Source organism: Choloepus didactylus, chromosome 18 (assembly GCF_015220235.1).
Source record: "Choloepus didactylus isolate mChoDid1 chromosome 18, mChoDid1.pri, whole genome shotgun sequence".
Lineage (NCBI taxonomy): Eukaryota > Metazoa > Chordata > Mammalia > Pilosa > Megalonychidae > Choloepus > Choloepus didactylus.
In genome coordinates this window covers 52682153-52699982 of record NC_051324.1, presented here as the reverse complement: position 1 = coordinate 52699982, position 17830 = coordinate 52682153, and the positions used below count along the sequence as shown (strand labels likewise).

The 17830-nt window shown below is 54.2% G+C and overlaps 1 long non-coding RNA gene and 2 other non-coding genes across 3 annotated transcripts; 1 reads left to right on the top strand and 2 right to left on the bottom strand.

Annotated features, from left to right (window-relative positions):
• The first annotated feature begins 204 nt into the window (after positions 1 to 204).
• LOC119514103 lies at positions 205 to 13262 on the top strand. The gene is made up of 2 exons (XR_005212751.1): positions 205 to 358; positions 13004 to 13262. It is a non-coding gene; the product is annotated as an uncharacterized LOC119514103 (long non-coding RNA).
• LOC119515043 lies at positions 6020 to 6210 on the bottom strand. The gene has a single exon (XR_005212940.1). It is a non-coding gene; the product is annotated as a U2 spliceosomal RNA (small nuclear RNA).
• Positions 11925 to 12116, bottom strand: LOC119515046. The gene has a single exon (XR_005212943.1). It is a non-coding gene; the product is annotated as a U2 spliceosomal RNA (small nuclear RNA).
• Positions 13263 to 17830: the final 4568 nt, after the last annotated feature.

The following is a 17830-nucleotide window of genomic DNA, read 5'->3' as shown; positions in this document are numbered from 1 at the left end:
ACATCTTCAGCTCACGGTGCGTAAAGCCACGCAACCGAAGACTCACCCTCTTTCATGCTTTTAACAGCATGTTATCTTCAGAACTTATGATCCCTAATACTTTGTAAGAATGTTATTTACTTGGGGACGTTACACTTTTTATTAGTTTGTTCCCATAGATCCTGGGCGAGGCTGTCGGTTTAATTTGCATGTCCCGCCCACACGTGCGCCATTTCCTGCTCTCCCGGGCCGTCCCCCCGGCCTTGGAACGGAAAACCGCGCCTGAAACAGACGATTAGCAGAAAAGCTCTTTCGGCCACGTTGTCCCGGGAAAAGGAGGAAAAGCCCAGAACGTGAAAGACGCCCACCGCTCCGTGAGGTTTTACTTTCCAACATTTTGTGTGTGTGTGTGTGTGTGTGTTTCCCCCTTGGTTTCTTTCTTTTTTTTCCAAATTTTTCACGCGTACAGCTACGTTGAAAGGATTTTACAGTGCACACCCGTATACCCACCACCTAACATTATTTTATTGTACTCGTTTCATTGCACGCGCGCGCGCACACGCACCCTTTAAGCCTTTTCGCTTTTTGTTTCGTGAGTCGCCAGTGTATAGTCCCCAGGGGATGCACGCCCTGACAGGTTCATGGAGTGGACCGAGCCTTGGGAAAAGGGGCCCTTGGTGAGTCACAGGCCCTGGGATTTAAGTAAGCTTCGTCAGCTTCACGGTAAGGCAGCCTCCGCGAGGGGAGAGGAACCGCCAGTTCCGAAGCCCTGAGGTGGGTCCCGAGGGACCGCGTAGGAGACCCGGGTGGCCGGGGCGGGATGAGCGGGGTAGGGGCGGTAGCAGGGGATGAGGTCAGAGAAGTGAGGCGGGGGTGGGGAGCGGGTCACGCGGGACCTCGTGGGTCATTACAAGGACTTTGGCGAGGTGTCGTGTCGTCCGTCTGTCCGGCCGGCCGGCGGCGAAGGCAAGCAAGCTCTGGAGGAGTTCCCAGCAGGGGCGCGGTACGGAATGGCTTACCATGGTCACTCAGAAGAGCCTGAAGGGGGCCAGGGCAGCAGCAGAAAGACCGGCAAGATTGGGAGAGGATCCAGTTTGGAGGGAGCGGAGTGTCCTGTTTGGAGCTCGGTTCTGGAGAGGACAAGTGAGAGATGCACATTAGACAGCCAAGTGGAGGTGGCAAGTAGACAGCTGAGTGTAAGGTTCTGGAATCCCGGCTGGAGTTATTTTGGAAGCTGTCAGCACAGAGCTGGAACCTCAGCCAAGAGTCTGGAGGCGCTCACCAAGGGAGGGGGTGGTCATCACAAGCAGAAGAGGTCCCAGGACCAAGCCCTGGGACACCCCAAAGTCAAAGAAGGGTAGCGGAATAGGACATTTAAGAGGGAACAGTCAGAAGGGGAACCAGAAGAGCGAGGTGTTCTGGAGACCAAGCCCAGAAGGCATTTCAAGAACCAGGGAAAGCACAACCATGAGGAAAGCTGCTGATGGTTCAGGTGAGTTGGGGATTGACAAATGACTGTTGGATTTATGGACCTTGACAACAGCGGTTGCCTGGAGTGCCCGGGACAAAAGACTAACTGGAATGGGTTCAAGAGAGAACGAGATCCAAATCGAGGATCACTTTACAAAATAACCGGCCTGCTCTCTTCAAAACAACATCAGTGTCCGTGAAAGACAAAGAAAAGGCTTGAAGGAGACGTAAAGAACCATGACAACTAAGTGCCCTGGGCCAGGAAGACAAGTGGCTGTAAAGGACTTTATCGGGACGGTTGGTGAAATCTGAACTCAGACTGTAGATTATACTGCTGTATTAGTGTGAAACTTCCAGAATGCCCTTGTTGTTAGGAAATGCTCTGCAGTATTTGGGGACGAAGGAACATCCTGTGTGCAACTTACTCTCAGGTGGTTTGGGGGGTGGGGGGCGGTACCTATGAGTGTATGTGTATTTTAGAGAGAGCGAGCGAGTGACAGAGAGAGAAGTATAAGGCAAATGCAGCAGTTGATGGATCTGGGAAGTTCTTACTATTCATGCAACTTGCTGTAAGTCTGAGGTTATTTCCAGATAAAAGTAATTTCAAGATGGGAGTGGGGAATGAGGAGAAAAATGAGATGGCAGCTTAGAGGGTGAGGTGGGTCAAGGGCGGGCTTTATTTAAAGTTGGGACACAAACAAACAGCATGTTTACATGATGGTGGGGAAAATCCCATCCATGAGGAGAAGTTTGCCGACTGGGAGAGGGAGAGAGAGAGAGAGGGAGAGTCGCCAGAGGCGAGGAGGGCTGGGTGGGCTCCAGCGGCCAAGTGGAGGGGCTGGGCCTTTCTTTGCCTTTGCTAGGAGCACAGAGGACTCCTCCTGGCACCAGAGGGGAAGGTAGTTCTAGATATGCTGGGAAGTTGGATGGATGCGTGGCGGGAACCTGTGGAAGTTTCCTCTGATTGTTTCTGTTTCCTTCAGGACACAGGAAACCCGCTAGGTGGGGGGGGGGGCTGAGAGCGGGGTGGGGAGGGGTGGGGGCAGAAGAGATTCTTTGGAGGTTGGAGGAAAAGGTGAGAAACAGCTATGTGGAATGAATGGATTAGAGGATGATTCAGCTGTTCGGCACTAAGGGGGCTCACCTGAGTCAAACCCGGTATCTCATCAGGGTCGGTTTCATCCCATTTGACAGGTGTTCTTTTCCCCCTCCCTCCCTTTCATTTATCTTTTGAGCAGTCCTATTTGTAAATATTGATATTTCATGATTTTTATTCTCTTTTAGAGGTCTTCCAGTGAAAGGAGAGAAAGTTTTCTTTTCTATTCAAACAGAATAAAACTCGTTCTGTCTTGCAATTACCATATGGGTGCATCGGACCCTTTAAACTTGTCGGTATCATCCAGCCAAAGACCACCAGGAGCACACCACTGGTTGAAAGAGTTGGGTTACTACATTATATTATGTCATAGCATATGATAGCATATCATATGCAACAAGGGAGAACGCACAGCACGGGGGACCATGGGGCGTCTCAGTACCACGGTGTCAGGGATGACTTGGCTTCGGATTTGGGCTTTGTCCCGGCCCGCGGGACGATCAACGGAGGCTCCAAATCCTGTGAGGGAGGAATGGTATGGGACAAGAGACACGAAGAACGACAGCAAGACAGGTTTCTGATCAAGCTGCAAAACTTTATTGAAGAGGCAGAGCATATATACTCTAGGAGAAGGGGAAGTGGCTAGCAAGGGCTCGTGGCGGTCTAGGATTGGTGGCTGCTGTTGCTAGGGCGGATGGCAGATGTAGGGTTAGCATTTTTGGCGCGAACTAGCACTTTTGGCGCGAACTACTTCCGTAAAGAAGGCTGAGGGTAACTTAAGCTATTGTTGTATCAGCCCTGGCGGCCATGTTGCACATCTCCGGCATAGCTGAAGGTGGACTTCATGCATGCTACCTTAATCGCCCTCTACAGGGCTTGTGTGAGGTGATTTAGGGAGGGTTCAAGTAAGCCAGGCTTTCCTCTGGATGGGATGCTGTCAGGAAGCAAGGGTAATTTGACGACTGGGTGTCTTAATAAAGCTTACCAAGAAGGAGGGAAGAAGAGAGTAGGGCCAGAGCTGTCTCTGGTAAAGTAGCAGCAGTCACCCAGCCAGGGTAGGGGGGTCAGTTTGGTCAGTTTTGTCGTTTGGACGATATTCTTCTTGTCTGCGTTCAGATGTGACTACAGAGTGGGCTTGTCCTTTGTCTCGATCCATCACAGTCACAGAGTGGCCCTGACCGATGTTGATGTTCCGTGAAATTGCTGATGTACAACGGGAGACCACCATGGCTGAGTTGCGAGTGGCTGATGGTACCATGCCAGCTTCTGGGGCTGCTTTTCTCTTTCTCATAATCTCAGGCGCCTTGTGGGATCTCAGTGACCTTATTTTCCCTGTATCTTGAAACAATTTGCTGTTTGATCATCCAAGGAGCTTTTTTGTAGTTATTCATCAGTCATTCCCAACCATGACAAAAGAGACTACAAGAATAAGTTAGTGGAGGAATGGTGGAATTGCTCAGGAAGACGATGCAACAGTGAGATAGCCCATCTGTCGCCATGGCACCGTCCTTCCCTTTTCTTATTCTGTTGCCCAAAGTAGTGCGTCATCTTTCGAGAAGGTAAACGAGAAGATGGGAGACACCGTCTTTGTAGTCTGATTTCTGCTTTCAATCGAACACTGTAGAGTCTTCAGAAATTTTCGTTTTCCACCCATAATGACAAAGAAGAGGAAACCGACAGAGGAACCCGTATCGGGATATCAGATGAATCAGGGATGAACGCGAAGGACAGATAGCAGCACCCCTGGACTCTAATGAAGATGGTAATATGGATTATATAAGTGAAACCTCAAGACGGTGGGTCTTCAAATGACAGTACCCTAGAAGAATTTTCTCAAACACAAGAATTTGCAATCCAACAAATTTACAAGTTCTCAAAGTGTTGCGCTTTGACGGTGCAAGCACAGGAGGAGCCTGGCGTAGTGATGAGCGAGAACCTGTGGGAGATGTATTTGAAATCTGGAATGGGCATTTATGGGGTGGGTATATCGCAAGCTCAGGCATGGCCGTCGAGGAGCCGTCCAGTCCGTCGCATTTGGAGGACGTTGCCGTCTTTGGGTAGCTAAACCGTCAAGACCGTGGAAATAAGAAATAAAATGTGGGCTTGCTATGTTTAAATTCTTTCCTACTATCCTTTATTTTCACTTCTGAAAATTACCCACGAAATGACTTAAATATGAAAAACAAACATAAAAAGGGTCCACTGGACCCAGACTGTAAACGTTGGTGTCTGTTTTCCCCTGGCACATGGAGGGTTAAGGTGAGCCCAGTCAGCCTGGTCCTACAGTTTTCACCACCTACGTTCAGTCATTCGGTCCCACCCATGCAGGGCGCGCCGAGACTCGAGTTGGACTCGACCTGGGTTGAGGCTGGCCGCGTGAGTCTGACAGAGCTGGAGTGCCGCGAGGGGGCCGAGGATGTATGCAAGGCAATTGATGTGGGTAAACAGGGATGTAAGGAACATGGGGGGGTGGGGACAGAGAAAGGTGGCAGGTAGGGCAGAAGGTGATTGGAAGGTGCGATGCTAGAAAGAAGCGAATGGGGTTTCAGCCACCGGTAGCGACAAGATCTCGGGTGGGCCCGAGGGAGTGAGTGGCTGGGGTAGGGCGGAGGAGGAGACCGTCAGAGGAGAGGACATGAAGGAACCGAGAGGAGGGGCTGCTGGAACAGTCATCCTCGTGGATGTTGAGAACACCAGGAATTGTGAAAGGAGCATTTTGGATAGAGACCGTGAGCCAGGCGCTAACATCTTCAAGGCGTGAGTGGGTGCGCAGTGCGAGTGACCTGCGGCTGGACAGGTGACAGGAAGGGAGGTGGCCGGGCCGTGGAGTCCGATTATGTGCGATTCAAAACTGGGGTCCGGGGCAGTGTGGGCAGAGGGAAGGTAGTCTGTGAGGGGCAAGCAGAGCAAGAACAGTGCTTCCAGGCCCAGTGGAATGAGCTCAGGGTTGGGGAGAGGAAACGGCCCTGGCCTGAGAAGGCTGCAGAACTGCCATGTCCTTCCTCACTGGAAGGAAGCTTAGGCAGTTAGAACAAGAAGGGAAAGGAGGCTGAGAAGGGGTGGCGGGCAGGGGCTTGCAGATATGATGGCGGGAAGGACAAGGTCTCAGGGACTGGAGAAGGGTTGGAGAAGACGTCAACCAAGAAGCTCTCTGCCTTACAGGATGAAGTTGAATCAAGCCTTGCTTGGGCTCTGCTGCCTGCTATTCTTGTGAAGGTAAGTAGTAATCATAGCGCCTGAATGTAAAGCGGTGGTGGCAAAGACTAGTTAAACTTTACCTGCTTGAAAGCCCCAGGAACGAATATTGGCCTGAATACCGGTTAAGTGGGAAAAAGAAAAACGGAGATAAGGAAGGCCTGCGCGACTTTTTTGTTGGGAGAGCAACACACGCCCAGCGATCTCCGCGAGAGAAATACCCCACCACAACAGAAGTCATGATCTAGAAAACCTGTTTTTTCACAGCGTAAATAGAGAGAAGAGTGCACCGTTCCCAGAAGTACTGCAATAACGGGGCGATGCGTGGAGTGCACGGAACGAGCCCCTAGTCCAACTCCTAGCTTCAAAAACCCGTTGAATACATTGTCCTCGGATAGAAGACGTATCAGATATTAAACTGATAAAAACAGATATTACACTTGATCTTACCCAAAAGGCCGAGAAGCGATGCCTAGATGTGTGCCCTCTCCGCCTCCCCCTTCCTGTCACGCGCGTTCGACTCACGGCTCCGTGAGAACGCTAACGCTTACACCAGGACTCGTTCCTTCTGCGTCCTGGACAGAACTGATGGCATCATTCGGCTCTTTTCCAGATTTTCGGTTCTCCGCAAATGTAAAAGGAGTCTTTATCTCAGGTTTTCCTCCGTCGCTCCCATGCCCAACCGACAACTACAATTTGCATGCCCCGCCCTTTGTCGCCCGAGGGGGCGTGGCCACCGCGGGCGGACTCCGCCCTTGGCCCACTGTGCTGGGGGCAGAGCTCCTTCGCTGGTACAAAGCGGCCGCAAAGATCAGAGCGCGGAGGGCGGCGGCCGGACACGTTGAGGGAAGAGGGCAGACCCCTCGACTGCCAGGAGGCTCCGAAAGCAGGAACTTCGTTCCTTCACACGCAGTAACTTTACTGCCTGAGGCCGCGCCTCCAACACGCCCAGCCACTGCCCAACACATCGTGACCACGGTGGCTTTTCGGCCCCTCGCCCCCACCCCCCACCCAAGCTCCCCATCCTCAGGGCCTCTCTGCTCGCGTCCGTGTTCTTCTGGCCGTCTTCCGCTCAATAATAGTTCGGGTCCCCGGGTAGTCTCATCCTGAGGAGGGGATGTCCCGGATTACATTTACTGGAATGGAACACGGCCCACTGCAAGTCAATCACTTGCCATTTCATTCCCTGCAGCAGCCTCGTGTGAGTTTCCTCCGCGAGAATCACTCCCGCGGAGTCCGCACTGACGGACCCGCAGGGACCCAAGTACCTGCAGAGCTGCGCCTGTCTAGGGAGGCAGGTCGGGTGCCCTGGGGCCCTCACCGCTGTGCGATGTCGGTCGTGGTCCCCGTGACCCTCGCTACCAGGGATCCGGGAACTACGGGGGGGGGGGGGGGGGGTAACGGGCACGGGGTGGGGGGCGTCAGGGACAGTGACCCCACGAGCACAGGCAGGAGTTTCCAGGCAGCGCCCCTTTCCCGAGCCACAGACACTGAGAGGTGACTGTGATGGGATTCCGGACCCTTGGAGTTCATGGTCGAGGGGGATGGTGGCCGGCGGAATCGTGAGAATGCATGCCTGTAGTAATCACTGGGGGGGCTGAGAGAGCCTTAGACCCAACAGGAGGCCCATCGATAAAGCTCACATCCTTTCCCTGGAGAAGCGCATTTGCCCAGGGGGATACAGCTGGGTGACCGCCCCCACCTCCAGTCTCTGGGCCTCCTGCCATCGCCACCACCTCCAACTTAACATACGCAGTCCTTAACTGCCTGCAGCGCTACCGGCCAGGGCCTGTGCTTGGTGCTGGGACCGGAGATGGGCCAGACACCATGACCAAGAAGTCAAGATTTAAGGGATGATTATGATTACTGAATCATTATGTAGACACTCCTTTTTGACTTTCTGGTATGTAAGACTAGACAGAAGGCAATACCTGCACTCTCTGAACTGTAATCCAGCTGCCTCGATTTCTCTGATGATGACTGTTAGCCTTTACCTTGTGCCCTTGTGATTGTATAAACCTTGTGACCCACGACCTTCACTTGTAACCCATTTTATCCGGTTTTTCAACATTACAGAGTCTTATGATCACTAAAGACAGCCCCTCATATTTGTTAACAAAGGGCCTTGGGTCAGCCCACAACTAACCCACCCCAATTCCAAAGTTATCTTGATAACCGAAGCTGGATCTAACCAAAACGGGCCCCACCTGACATGCGCAGTAGCTTAGACTTCAACCTATAAGTGACCTATACCTCATTATACTAAAAATCAAGCCCATCATCGTATTAAGGCCGCCATTTTCTTACATACCTTTCTGTGACTATGCGTGCCATCAGTCTGCGTGTGCTCGATAATTACATCACCTGTAGTCACATCATCTGGAGCCACTGTGCTCATTATCCTGAAACCTGCTCATCTTTTGATGCTATAAAACTATCAGAATTACCGCAGTTCACGGAGACCGATTTGGGGGCCAACAGGCGATCTGCTCTCCTGCTTTACGCCTAGCAATAACTCTTTCTCTGAAACCCCAGTGTCTCGGGAATCGGTCATTTGAGCGCATCGGGCAGAGAATCCACTGCCTTTGTCCAGTATCAAGGCCGACCCTGCCCATGGGAAGCCTCCGGCCAAGGTCGGGGACCAAGACGCCTGCCCAGATGGCCAGAATACCAATGGAGGGTGCCGAGGAAGGGGCCGTGAGAGATAAACCTGGCTGTGAGCCCCTTGAGGCCCACCCGAGTCCTCGCCGTATTTGGCTCCGGGTCCCTAGTGGGTGCACGCGAGAGAGACCCAGTAAAACGGGGCGGCAGGGGCAGGATGGAACGTAAGCCAGCGGAATCGAAGGTCTTTGTGACATCTAAGAAGGCTTGGGGACAGGACATAATTTCGATAGCAGGCAAAAGGGGTAATTGGGGCATTGGCGTCTAAGCAGAGCGCCGGCCAGAAGTGTAAATGGGGGATTGAGGGGACTGGTTTCCACCCCGCCGGCCACCCCAGCAACCTGGGGAGGGCATGATCTGGGCCATGGCCTGCCCCAGAGAGCACTTGCTTAGCGTGAGCTCCCGCCTACTGTAATTGCCCCCCCCCCCGCCCGTATCTGTCCCCTCACCGACTTATTCATATCCCGGATTCAGCCAGTCGGCTCAGCTTTCCACAGGAATCCTCTCCTCCCCCACCCCCATTCACACCCCCAGCGTCGTCGTGTTGCCCCCTCCTGCCCCCACTCGCTCCCCCCAATCCTCAACTGCCCCCCGCCCCCATCCCCGCTCATGGGGACAGAGGCTGGCATCCTCCTTAGATCAACGTGGTTCGGTTTAGGAACCGTTGTCTGCAGAAGCCGGGACGCTGACCGCTGGCAATCAGACCGATTCAGTGGTCACGTGCTGAACGTCCTCCATTGAAGGCAGGGTCCCAGACAGTCCCATTTAACCTGTACAGCACCCGGGGAAGGCAGCTTTCCACCCCCATCTGACAGAGGAGAAACCAACTTACAGTGAGTTAATAATCTGGCATCTTTTTTGATGTTTGACTGCTGACAGCTTTTAAAGCCTCCTTCTTCGTGTGCCTCCTTCCCACATCTGGGGAAGCTGACAAGGAAGCCCGGGTGCTCCCTCCCTTGGCGCTGGAGGGAGGTTCAAACCATCCTAGTCCCTGCTGGCAGCGGGAAACCTCACCCCTGCCTCACTCCCTAACCACCATAAAAACCGTCAGCCAGTCTCTTTTAATTGCTCTCTGGAGCCATTTTTGAACCTCCCGAGAAAGGCCTCGTTACGTGAGTGATAAGCCTTTTCCTACCCTCTTGGACCGCAGGTGGTGTCATCAGTCTCCACGTCGGAACCAAATTGTGGATGGGGTTCCATCCTGGCCACAACACAGCAGCTACCAGATTTGCTCTCGATTCCTTGCAATTTGGGTCCAAGGGTCTCCCCCAGTAGACTGGGCGGCCTCCTGTCTGTGACAAAACCAGGGGATATGTTATTCCCTCAGTCAAACACTGTTGACCGAGTGCCTGCCACGCGCTAAACACAAAGCCAGTCTGGGGTTGTAGTAAGCCCATTCCTGATGTGGATTGGCAGGAGCCCATGTGACACTTTTGTTGTCAGGGAAAACTTATTGATCAAGTTGAGAGCCACAGTCACCGGTCACGCCAAGGACTGCTTCTGGATGCACACTGTGCGGTGGGATCACCTATTGAGCTTTGAAGTGCACCAGGCTGCGGCCCGATCCCAACCATTCTAATCGAATTGCCGTCTGGTGGGGCTGGGACGTCGGTATGATTTAAAGGAGCTCCGGGTGATTCAGATGTGCAGCCAAGTTGGTAAATAGGAGAACGGGGTTTTCCTTCCCTGTCAGGGCAGTTCTTTGTAGGTATGACCTGCTTGCGTATCTTTTCTATTATTATTAATCTTTATTTATTTATTGTTCACAAACAACCATGGAACTCAATGTGAAGAAATTCTTTACGTTCCAAAATCACTTTGCACTCTGAAAGATACCAGCCTTCCTCATCTCAAAATCTTTCTCGGAATCATAATTTCTGCACTAATCTGTGTATATCTTTTTCTTCGTTTGGCCCACAGCGAATTTATAGGGAGCTGCACTCTTCAGGGACACAGCGAATGCTCCAACAATATGAAATCAAAGATGCTTGGCTGGAAGGCCTTGCACCTGAGGTTTCGCCAAAACTACCACGGGAAGGCGTGGTAGTTATTCTCCTTAACTCTGACGCCCTTCCTGACCAATGGAGAAAGGGACCCGTTTGCTTATCGTTTGTTTCTGGATGGTAGGATGGTAGGGATCCGGTCGAGTGAGTTCAGTACCTAAGGGAGGGGACCTCATTGAAGCCACATAAATCGGAGGCGGAACGACAGGCAATGCTCACTCGCTCACGCGTGCGTCGGCGTTACGCCTGTCCCCCAGAAACTGTTTCTCATGAAACTGTCTGCTTGGGCCAACCTCACGATCACAATTGCATAGACCACGTACGGAGGACCTCGACCCCCACCCCCACCCCTCCCCTTCCCCATCCCCGATGGCTCCCAGATTGCGATCAGAACCAGGTGGAAACGGTAAAAGGAAGTGATGATCAGTTAAAATCAAATAGATGATGCTCTCCTGCATTCACGTTAGTTAGATCTTAGATCTTAGAGGCACCCAGCAGAGGGCCACCCCCAATAGGATCATCCACGTGGATGTTGAAATCACCGAAAGTAATGACCCAAGTCGTGTCTGACAGAGCAGGAAGCCAGAGGCTAAAATCTTCAAGGAATGAATTGGAGCGGGGTCGGTCGATGGCTTTATCAGGGCGATTCAAAGCTGCAAGGGTTTTAGGATAAATCGAAGGAGAATGGTCTGGAAGCAGCAAGGAGGACAAGAATACCTGGTCCACCTCTAGGGCCGGCTTGGAATGAAGGCTCGAGAGAAAGCAGCCACCACCTGCGAAGGCTGCGGGCGAAAACTGTGTCCTCGGCTTGGAATGAAGGCTCGAGAGAAAGCAGCCACCACCTGCGAAGGCTGCGGGCGAAAACTGTGTCCTCGGGGGAGGGCGGTGAGGAAGCAAGCAGATGACGAAAACCCTTAGAAGAGAGGCAGTAAACATACGGGAAATGTGGCAGATGACTTGAGAGAGGTTTAGGAGATGGGGATGGAGGTAAGTGATGGGGGCGCGACTAGGTCTTTCCTGTAGTCACTGGGATAGAGTGCGGTGAGGTTAGTCCTGCTGGCTGCAAAACAGGTCGGTAGACACGTGACCATGGACACGTACACTGCATGTAGAAGCTATCATGATGCTTTGCACCTGCCTGCTTGGCTTTCCAGTGCTCGTCCCTGCTCTCTGACCAGCTACAAGCAAGCCACTCCAGTGGCTCAAACGTGAACGGAAGGGAATAAAAACAGACACCCATGGACAGGGGTCAAGTGTGACCTGAGTTTAACAAGTCTACGGATGCAAGCGTTTGATATTAAACAGTGCACCGCACGTCCCACGTCCAGTGCCGGAGTAGGTTCCACAGAAACGCAGAGAAGGTAGGCCAGGCCCAAACAGAGAATAACTCTGAAACAAACAGAAGAAAACACAAGGGGAAGACTTCAGAGTCGCCGGCATGGGAAAACGAGAAGCACACTTTCAAAACGATGTTGAAAGAACACATCCGCTGTTACCTTTAAGCACGCCTTTTACCCCCGAAGGGGTGCACCGTTCCCGGAGGTACCGCAATACGAGGTCGATGCGTGGACCGGACGGAGCAAGCTCCTATTACGACTCATAAATTCCAAAAATCCGTTTAATACGCTGTTCTCGAATAGACAACATATCAGATATTGAACTGACAAGAACAGATACTACACTTGATCTTAGCTAAAAGGCCGAGAAGCGATAGTGACCTGTCTGCCACTCGCCGGCACCCACCTCCTGCCACAGACATTCAACTCGCAGTGCGCGGAGTCTCGGTGAACAGTTGCGGCCGCCTTTGCTCACTGAAACATACCATGGGGACCTTCAGATGCCAGGCAGCTGTTGCTATCCTCCGCATTCCTGGTGAATTTTCACCTCCCTTTTGGCTCGCCACGTTCTCGAGCGGAAGGACGTTGATTTGCATGCCCCGCCCCGGCCTCCCTGGGGGCGTAGCCACCGTGGTCCCACTCCGCGCCAGGTAGCGCCCTCCCGGCACCGCGCGCTCCGCCGCAAGCTGGCCTGGGCGCCGACGGCTGCCACGCCCGCTGCGCGGAAGCAAGGGAGGAGGGGGCGGGGGGCGGAGAGGGGTCCGCGTTCTCCTGAAGGAAGCCACGGGGACCCCACCGTTGAAGCCCGGAGAGGACAGAAGGGCTCCGCGGGCAGGGAGCCGAGGAATGGCCGCCCTGGGCCGCCTGGCCTGGCCCGAACCTGGGGCCGGAGGGAACTACGGCGGTAGGGATGCCGGGGCGCGGCAGGTCCCGCCGCCATGCCGAGACACACGGGGCTCCCTCGTGCCCGCCTCCCCGGGCTTCTGTACCGGAGGCCCCCCACCCAGGTTTCTGGACGCCGTATATTTCTTACACCGGTTCGCGGGAAACTTGTAGTTAGCGTGACGGTGGGACTGACACAGTCAGCCCTTCACCTACATCACTTCTGTCGACCCGGCAGAAAGCGGACCTCGATCGCACGCGTTGCCTGAAGAATATCAGTCGCTGCGTGCCAGGCACTGCGCTGAATTCCTTGCATGTTTTAAACCATTGCATCGTCCCGGCCCTATAGGATTGAAACCATTCTCCTCCTCATTCCACAGATGTGTTCCCTGACACCAGAGGTGGTCCGGGGTCACACCGTCGGGAGGGAGCAGAGTCAGGATTTGAACCCAGGCAGCCGACCTGACCCCACCACCCCGACCCACGGCGCCGCGCCTGGAGCACAGGCCTTACTAACCCAAGGATCGGTGGAGTCTACACGAGGGAAGCCCCAAGAACGGCAATTTGACCCTGGGGGGCGCGGAGGGCGCAGGACGAAGGGGGGCAGGGTCGGACACACGCAGGTTTGCTGCCCACCCCCCACCCATCCCCGGGAAGGCCAGCGGGAGGCCTGGGACGCGGTGGTTCCAGGCTAAACGCAGATCACACCTGCGGTTGAGTCCCGGCCCCACCCTGCCCCTGGCCACGACTCTCTCGACCCTCTTGTCCGCGACGCCCCGGCTGTTCCTGTCTGTAGCTGGGGAGAGGGCGATCTGCCTTTAAGGGCAGCTCCAGGTTAACGGGACTGTCAAGAAGTTACCATCCTCTAATTGAAAAAATAAATAAAATAAGAGTACAAGAGAAACAAACAGCTACAAGTATATGGCTGTTCGTTGCAATGTTCTCTATGACAACAAAGGGAGGAAAACAGTAAAAATATCCAACAGAGTGAGCCACACACAAAAAGTTGCCTTCCTGACCGATTAGCTGTGAGGAGGTCCCACGTGGAGCTAGTCAGGCCTCAAGTAGCAAACATTCCTTGGCGCGGGGGTGGGGGTGGGGTGGGAGGGGTAGGGGGGTGTCTTTTGGCAACTCACTTCTCTGTGGACCTTCCTCTAATAAAGCTCCTTTCGCCGCCCACCCGCAGCACTCCCTGTTGCCCACCTGGTTTTGCTTTCCCTGGTGGCTCCCATCAACTCTGAAGTGCTGTTTCCTGGCGTTGTCTGTCACACACACACACACACAGATTGCTCTTGGACTGCTTTTTTCGCTGCTCTCTGCCTGGCACTTAGTCCAGAGTCCGGCAGTTCCATATTTGTGAATGAATGAAAGAATGAATGAGTGAGTGAAAGAGGATGATGTGAGATCACACAGCAAACTCCCTCAGCCAGTGCCTGGCACCTAGTTATCGTGATGGCTCCTCAGGCCCGTCCGTTACAAGATCTCTCCTCTCGGTTCCCTGTTCTTCTGGCCAACTTGGGATCACTTGAGGGTTCCCCAGGTATTCTGATCCTCCAGAAAGGGGAGCCCTGAATTATATTTTTTGGAAAGGGGCGTCTCCCATTGAAGCCGTTTACTTTGCTTTCTGATTCATGCAACAACCTCTGGTGAGTTTGGTTGACGCAACTCGGTAGCCCCTTCTCTCCCCCACCCCCCACCTCCCAGCCTGCTCAGATGCAGATGCCTGCAAGGCTGCCACCGGCACCGGGCTGTCTGGTGAGGCCTTGTCCGGGTACTCTGGACCTTCGTTCAGGGGTCACGCTGTAAAGGTTCCAGGTACCATCGCCTCAAAGGAGTGGGGAACCATGCATCGGGGACAGACAGGGACTCGAAGAGCACGCTGAGAATTCTCAAGCGGTAACTGTCTTTCTCCAGCCTCGCCAACACAGTATGTTACCCGATCTTGTGCTGCTGTTGCTGCTGCTGCTGTTGTGGTTTTCAGTGGATGAGTTTTATTGCTTCTTGAAAACATCAGAAACAGGTCTTAGGAATCCCCTGGCATCTTCTTGTTTCCACAGCCGGACAACTCTTAGATATTATTCATCAGCCTGCTGAACTGCTCCTTTTTCAGAGACATAGATACCATCCCCAAATTTGCCGACGTCCCTGTTTTTAACTGCCATGGTGGGCTTGCTGAATCAAAGCAGCTGGAGGAGAGAGATACAGGTTCAAGGTCGTGTTTCCTTCGGGAATTAACTCATCTCTCTGGGCTTCGGAGACTGCACAAGCAACGCCTGGCCTCGTCCAAACCCTGCGGATATAAGGATTCAGTTTTCACCCAGGAAGTTTCTGATTTCAAGCAGAGACCCACTCTCCCAAATAACGACGTTGTTGGGGAAGTGAGCTCACACAGACCTCGTCTTGTAACGGAAGCCCGGCGTAATGCCCTTGATCGTGTTCTGTACCTGACTACAGGTGCACGCTGTAGCCGGTTCCTTTCTATTTCCCCATCATTTCCCAACCCGAAGCTGCTGCTTTTTGAAGTCTCTCCGCAGGGTTCCTCTGGGGCCCTTCACGATGATAACTGCAGGTCCCTTCAGGGGGATGTCGACGTTTTCTGGAACGTCCGTCGACCGTCTGCTCGCTGAGCACGGTCTTCATTCTCGCAGGAGGTGCAGCAAAGAGCCAGACTCCTGTGTTCTTGCCGGTCTCACGGGGTCTGCATCCTAGCTCACTGCTGGTTTCACGTGAGGTTCTCTTGGTAGAGTTAGGAGGTGCATCTTTTCTTATGTGGAGAACCACACTCACTCTCTTTCCTGGGAACTGTGTGATCTTTGCCCGTTTTCCCATTGAGTGATGGGGTGTTTTCTTGTCACGGTCTAGGATGTCTCACACAACACAGAGATACGCCCTGCCCCTGATATCTTTGCAACTGTTTTTTCCCAGATTGCATCGGCTTCTGATGTTTCTTTTCTACCATGTGCAGAAATTAAATGTGTACTTCCAAACCGATGAATGTCTCATAAAACGTTGACTAATGGATTTTGAGTCCTAGAGGGCCAGTGGGTCATCTGGGAAGAAGGTGCTGAGATGAGGTGAGGAGGGCAAGGGGTTGGTTGCAGGGTGATGCTTTGAAAGATGGAAAGGCAGAGGGAGCAGGAATGGGCAGTGAGAGCCTCAGACCGCCATGCAATCTGACAAAGTTTGGGCCGGTCCAAGGGAGGCTGTGAAACAAAGGCTGCCGGTCAGAGGGGCCCGTGGTCACATTGGGTAGGGTGGGAGTGATCGGGCTGTAGGATCCCCTCCGTGCTCAGGGTTGGGGTCCACCGGGAAGACTGTGGCCTGGGAGAAAGCCGAGGCAGAGCCCGAAGGCAGCAAGGGCCGGATGCCACCAGCCATCCACCCTCCTTGGGGCTGCAGGGCACCTCCTTGGCTGCCACAGTCCTCCCCTTGAGCCACACAGTTCCACGGGGGCCTGTCTTCCTGAGAGGCAACTTAGAAGAAGGGGTTAATGCAGCCAGCTGCAGTCCCTGGTGCTGCGCTTGGTCCCACGGCCACGCACTACCCGCCCCCTGTCCCCGCTATTCTAAATCCCGCCTCATCCTCAGCAGTCACCTCTGCTGATCTAGGGAGCGGCCCTGGTGCTGGGCCCCAAACCTCCGTTCCCAGGGCGTCCCGGGCCCTGCCGGCCACACCCTTCTCCAGCCACTGTCTGTCACGAGTGGGGCTCACAGGGATCCCCTGAGTTCCAAACGGGCTCCCCCTGCCCCATTGGCTAAGAGCAGCCCCACCTCTTTCCATGATTAGGGTCCATCGTCGTTTCGGAGTCAGTAGCGACCGCTCTTCTGGCCTGCTGGTCCCCGAACGCAAGTCCAAAGCACCCAGGCGCAGCCATCACTTGGAATTCTCAGACACTTGTCTTCCTCCTACCGGGGGCGCAGCCCCGTCCGAGGTCTCTGATTTCAGGGTGTGTGCGGCATCCCAGAAGAACGGGGCATGGCACCTGGCGGGGTCCGGTCTCCGAGCTGGCGCTTCGGAGGCGCCTGCAGCAGGCCGTTCGGATGCTCCTCCGCCGCTGCTTCTGGATGCTGCGGGATGGGATTGGATGGCTCGGCCCTGGACCCCTGCGCTTCACGGTGCACTCACGCCCCGGGGCCTTCTGTTTCCATCCCTCTGGCACCTTCCCCTCTCCTGTCAAACCGGCAAGGGATCCTTGATCTGAAACAAACAAGCAAATAAACACAACTCAGAACATCTGGAGTGTACTTTAGTACTGTATCATGATTCTCCCAGTGTAGCCAGTTTTAGAAACTCCGCAGAGCCCCCCGTACCGACCCACCCCCTCCGCTTGTCTCCTCAGGGCCGATGGCAAGCCCAATCCACTCACCCAAAGCAGCAGAAAACATAAGGGAAAGAGGAGGCCGGGAGGTGCTGCCTCATGTGGCGTCCCAGTTCTGGGGCTCCTGGGTCCTGGGGATTTCTGGCTCCAGGCATCACCGTGTGACCCCCGGGAGGCAGGCAGTGGGAGCTGCAGACCCCCGTCACCCCCACGCCCCCCACCCCCTGCACTGCATCCTCACACATCCTTTCCCGTTCAGAGCTGCTGGGAAATCCGCTCAAGCCAAATCACTATGGACTGCATCCCGACACCCCCTCACCTCTCCGGGACCCACAGCTCACACCGCCTGGCCTGGCTCAGAGGTGATGGAGAAGGAGGGTCAGGAGGCCTCGGAGCAGTGTGGCCAGCAGTCAGACGGTGAGGAGCCAGATAGGTGGCGGAGCACAGAGGAGCAGCCCGAACGGGGCCACCCAGCCCCTGTCTCTCACCTAACCCCCACCCCGGGGTGCTCCTCCTGGAACCCCATCCCCTGGCCATCCTCATTCCCTTTGTCCTCTCAGCCCCTGGACCCTGAGGGCCACTCCCTTTTCCTCCCTCGAGTCTTTGCTTTTCTTGCCTTCTAGGACAATCAGGTCTCCTGGTTTTCACCCCGTCTCTTCACATGCTGCTTCTCCATCTCTTTCGCTTCAGTTCTCTCCTCCCACTATCCCGTGAAGGTGGGATCCTCAGGAGCCTTTCCTGGGCCCACCTCCCTCCCTTTTTGTTGCCTGGGCAATCACACCCTACCCACGGACCACCCGAAGTGGTCTGAGGCTTGCCCTCATCTCCTGTCTTCTGTAGGAGTGGGTGCTGAACTCTGTTGTCAGTTCGCTTCAGCCAAAGACCACCC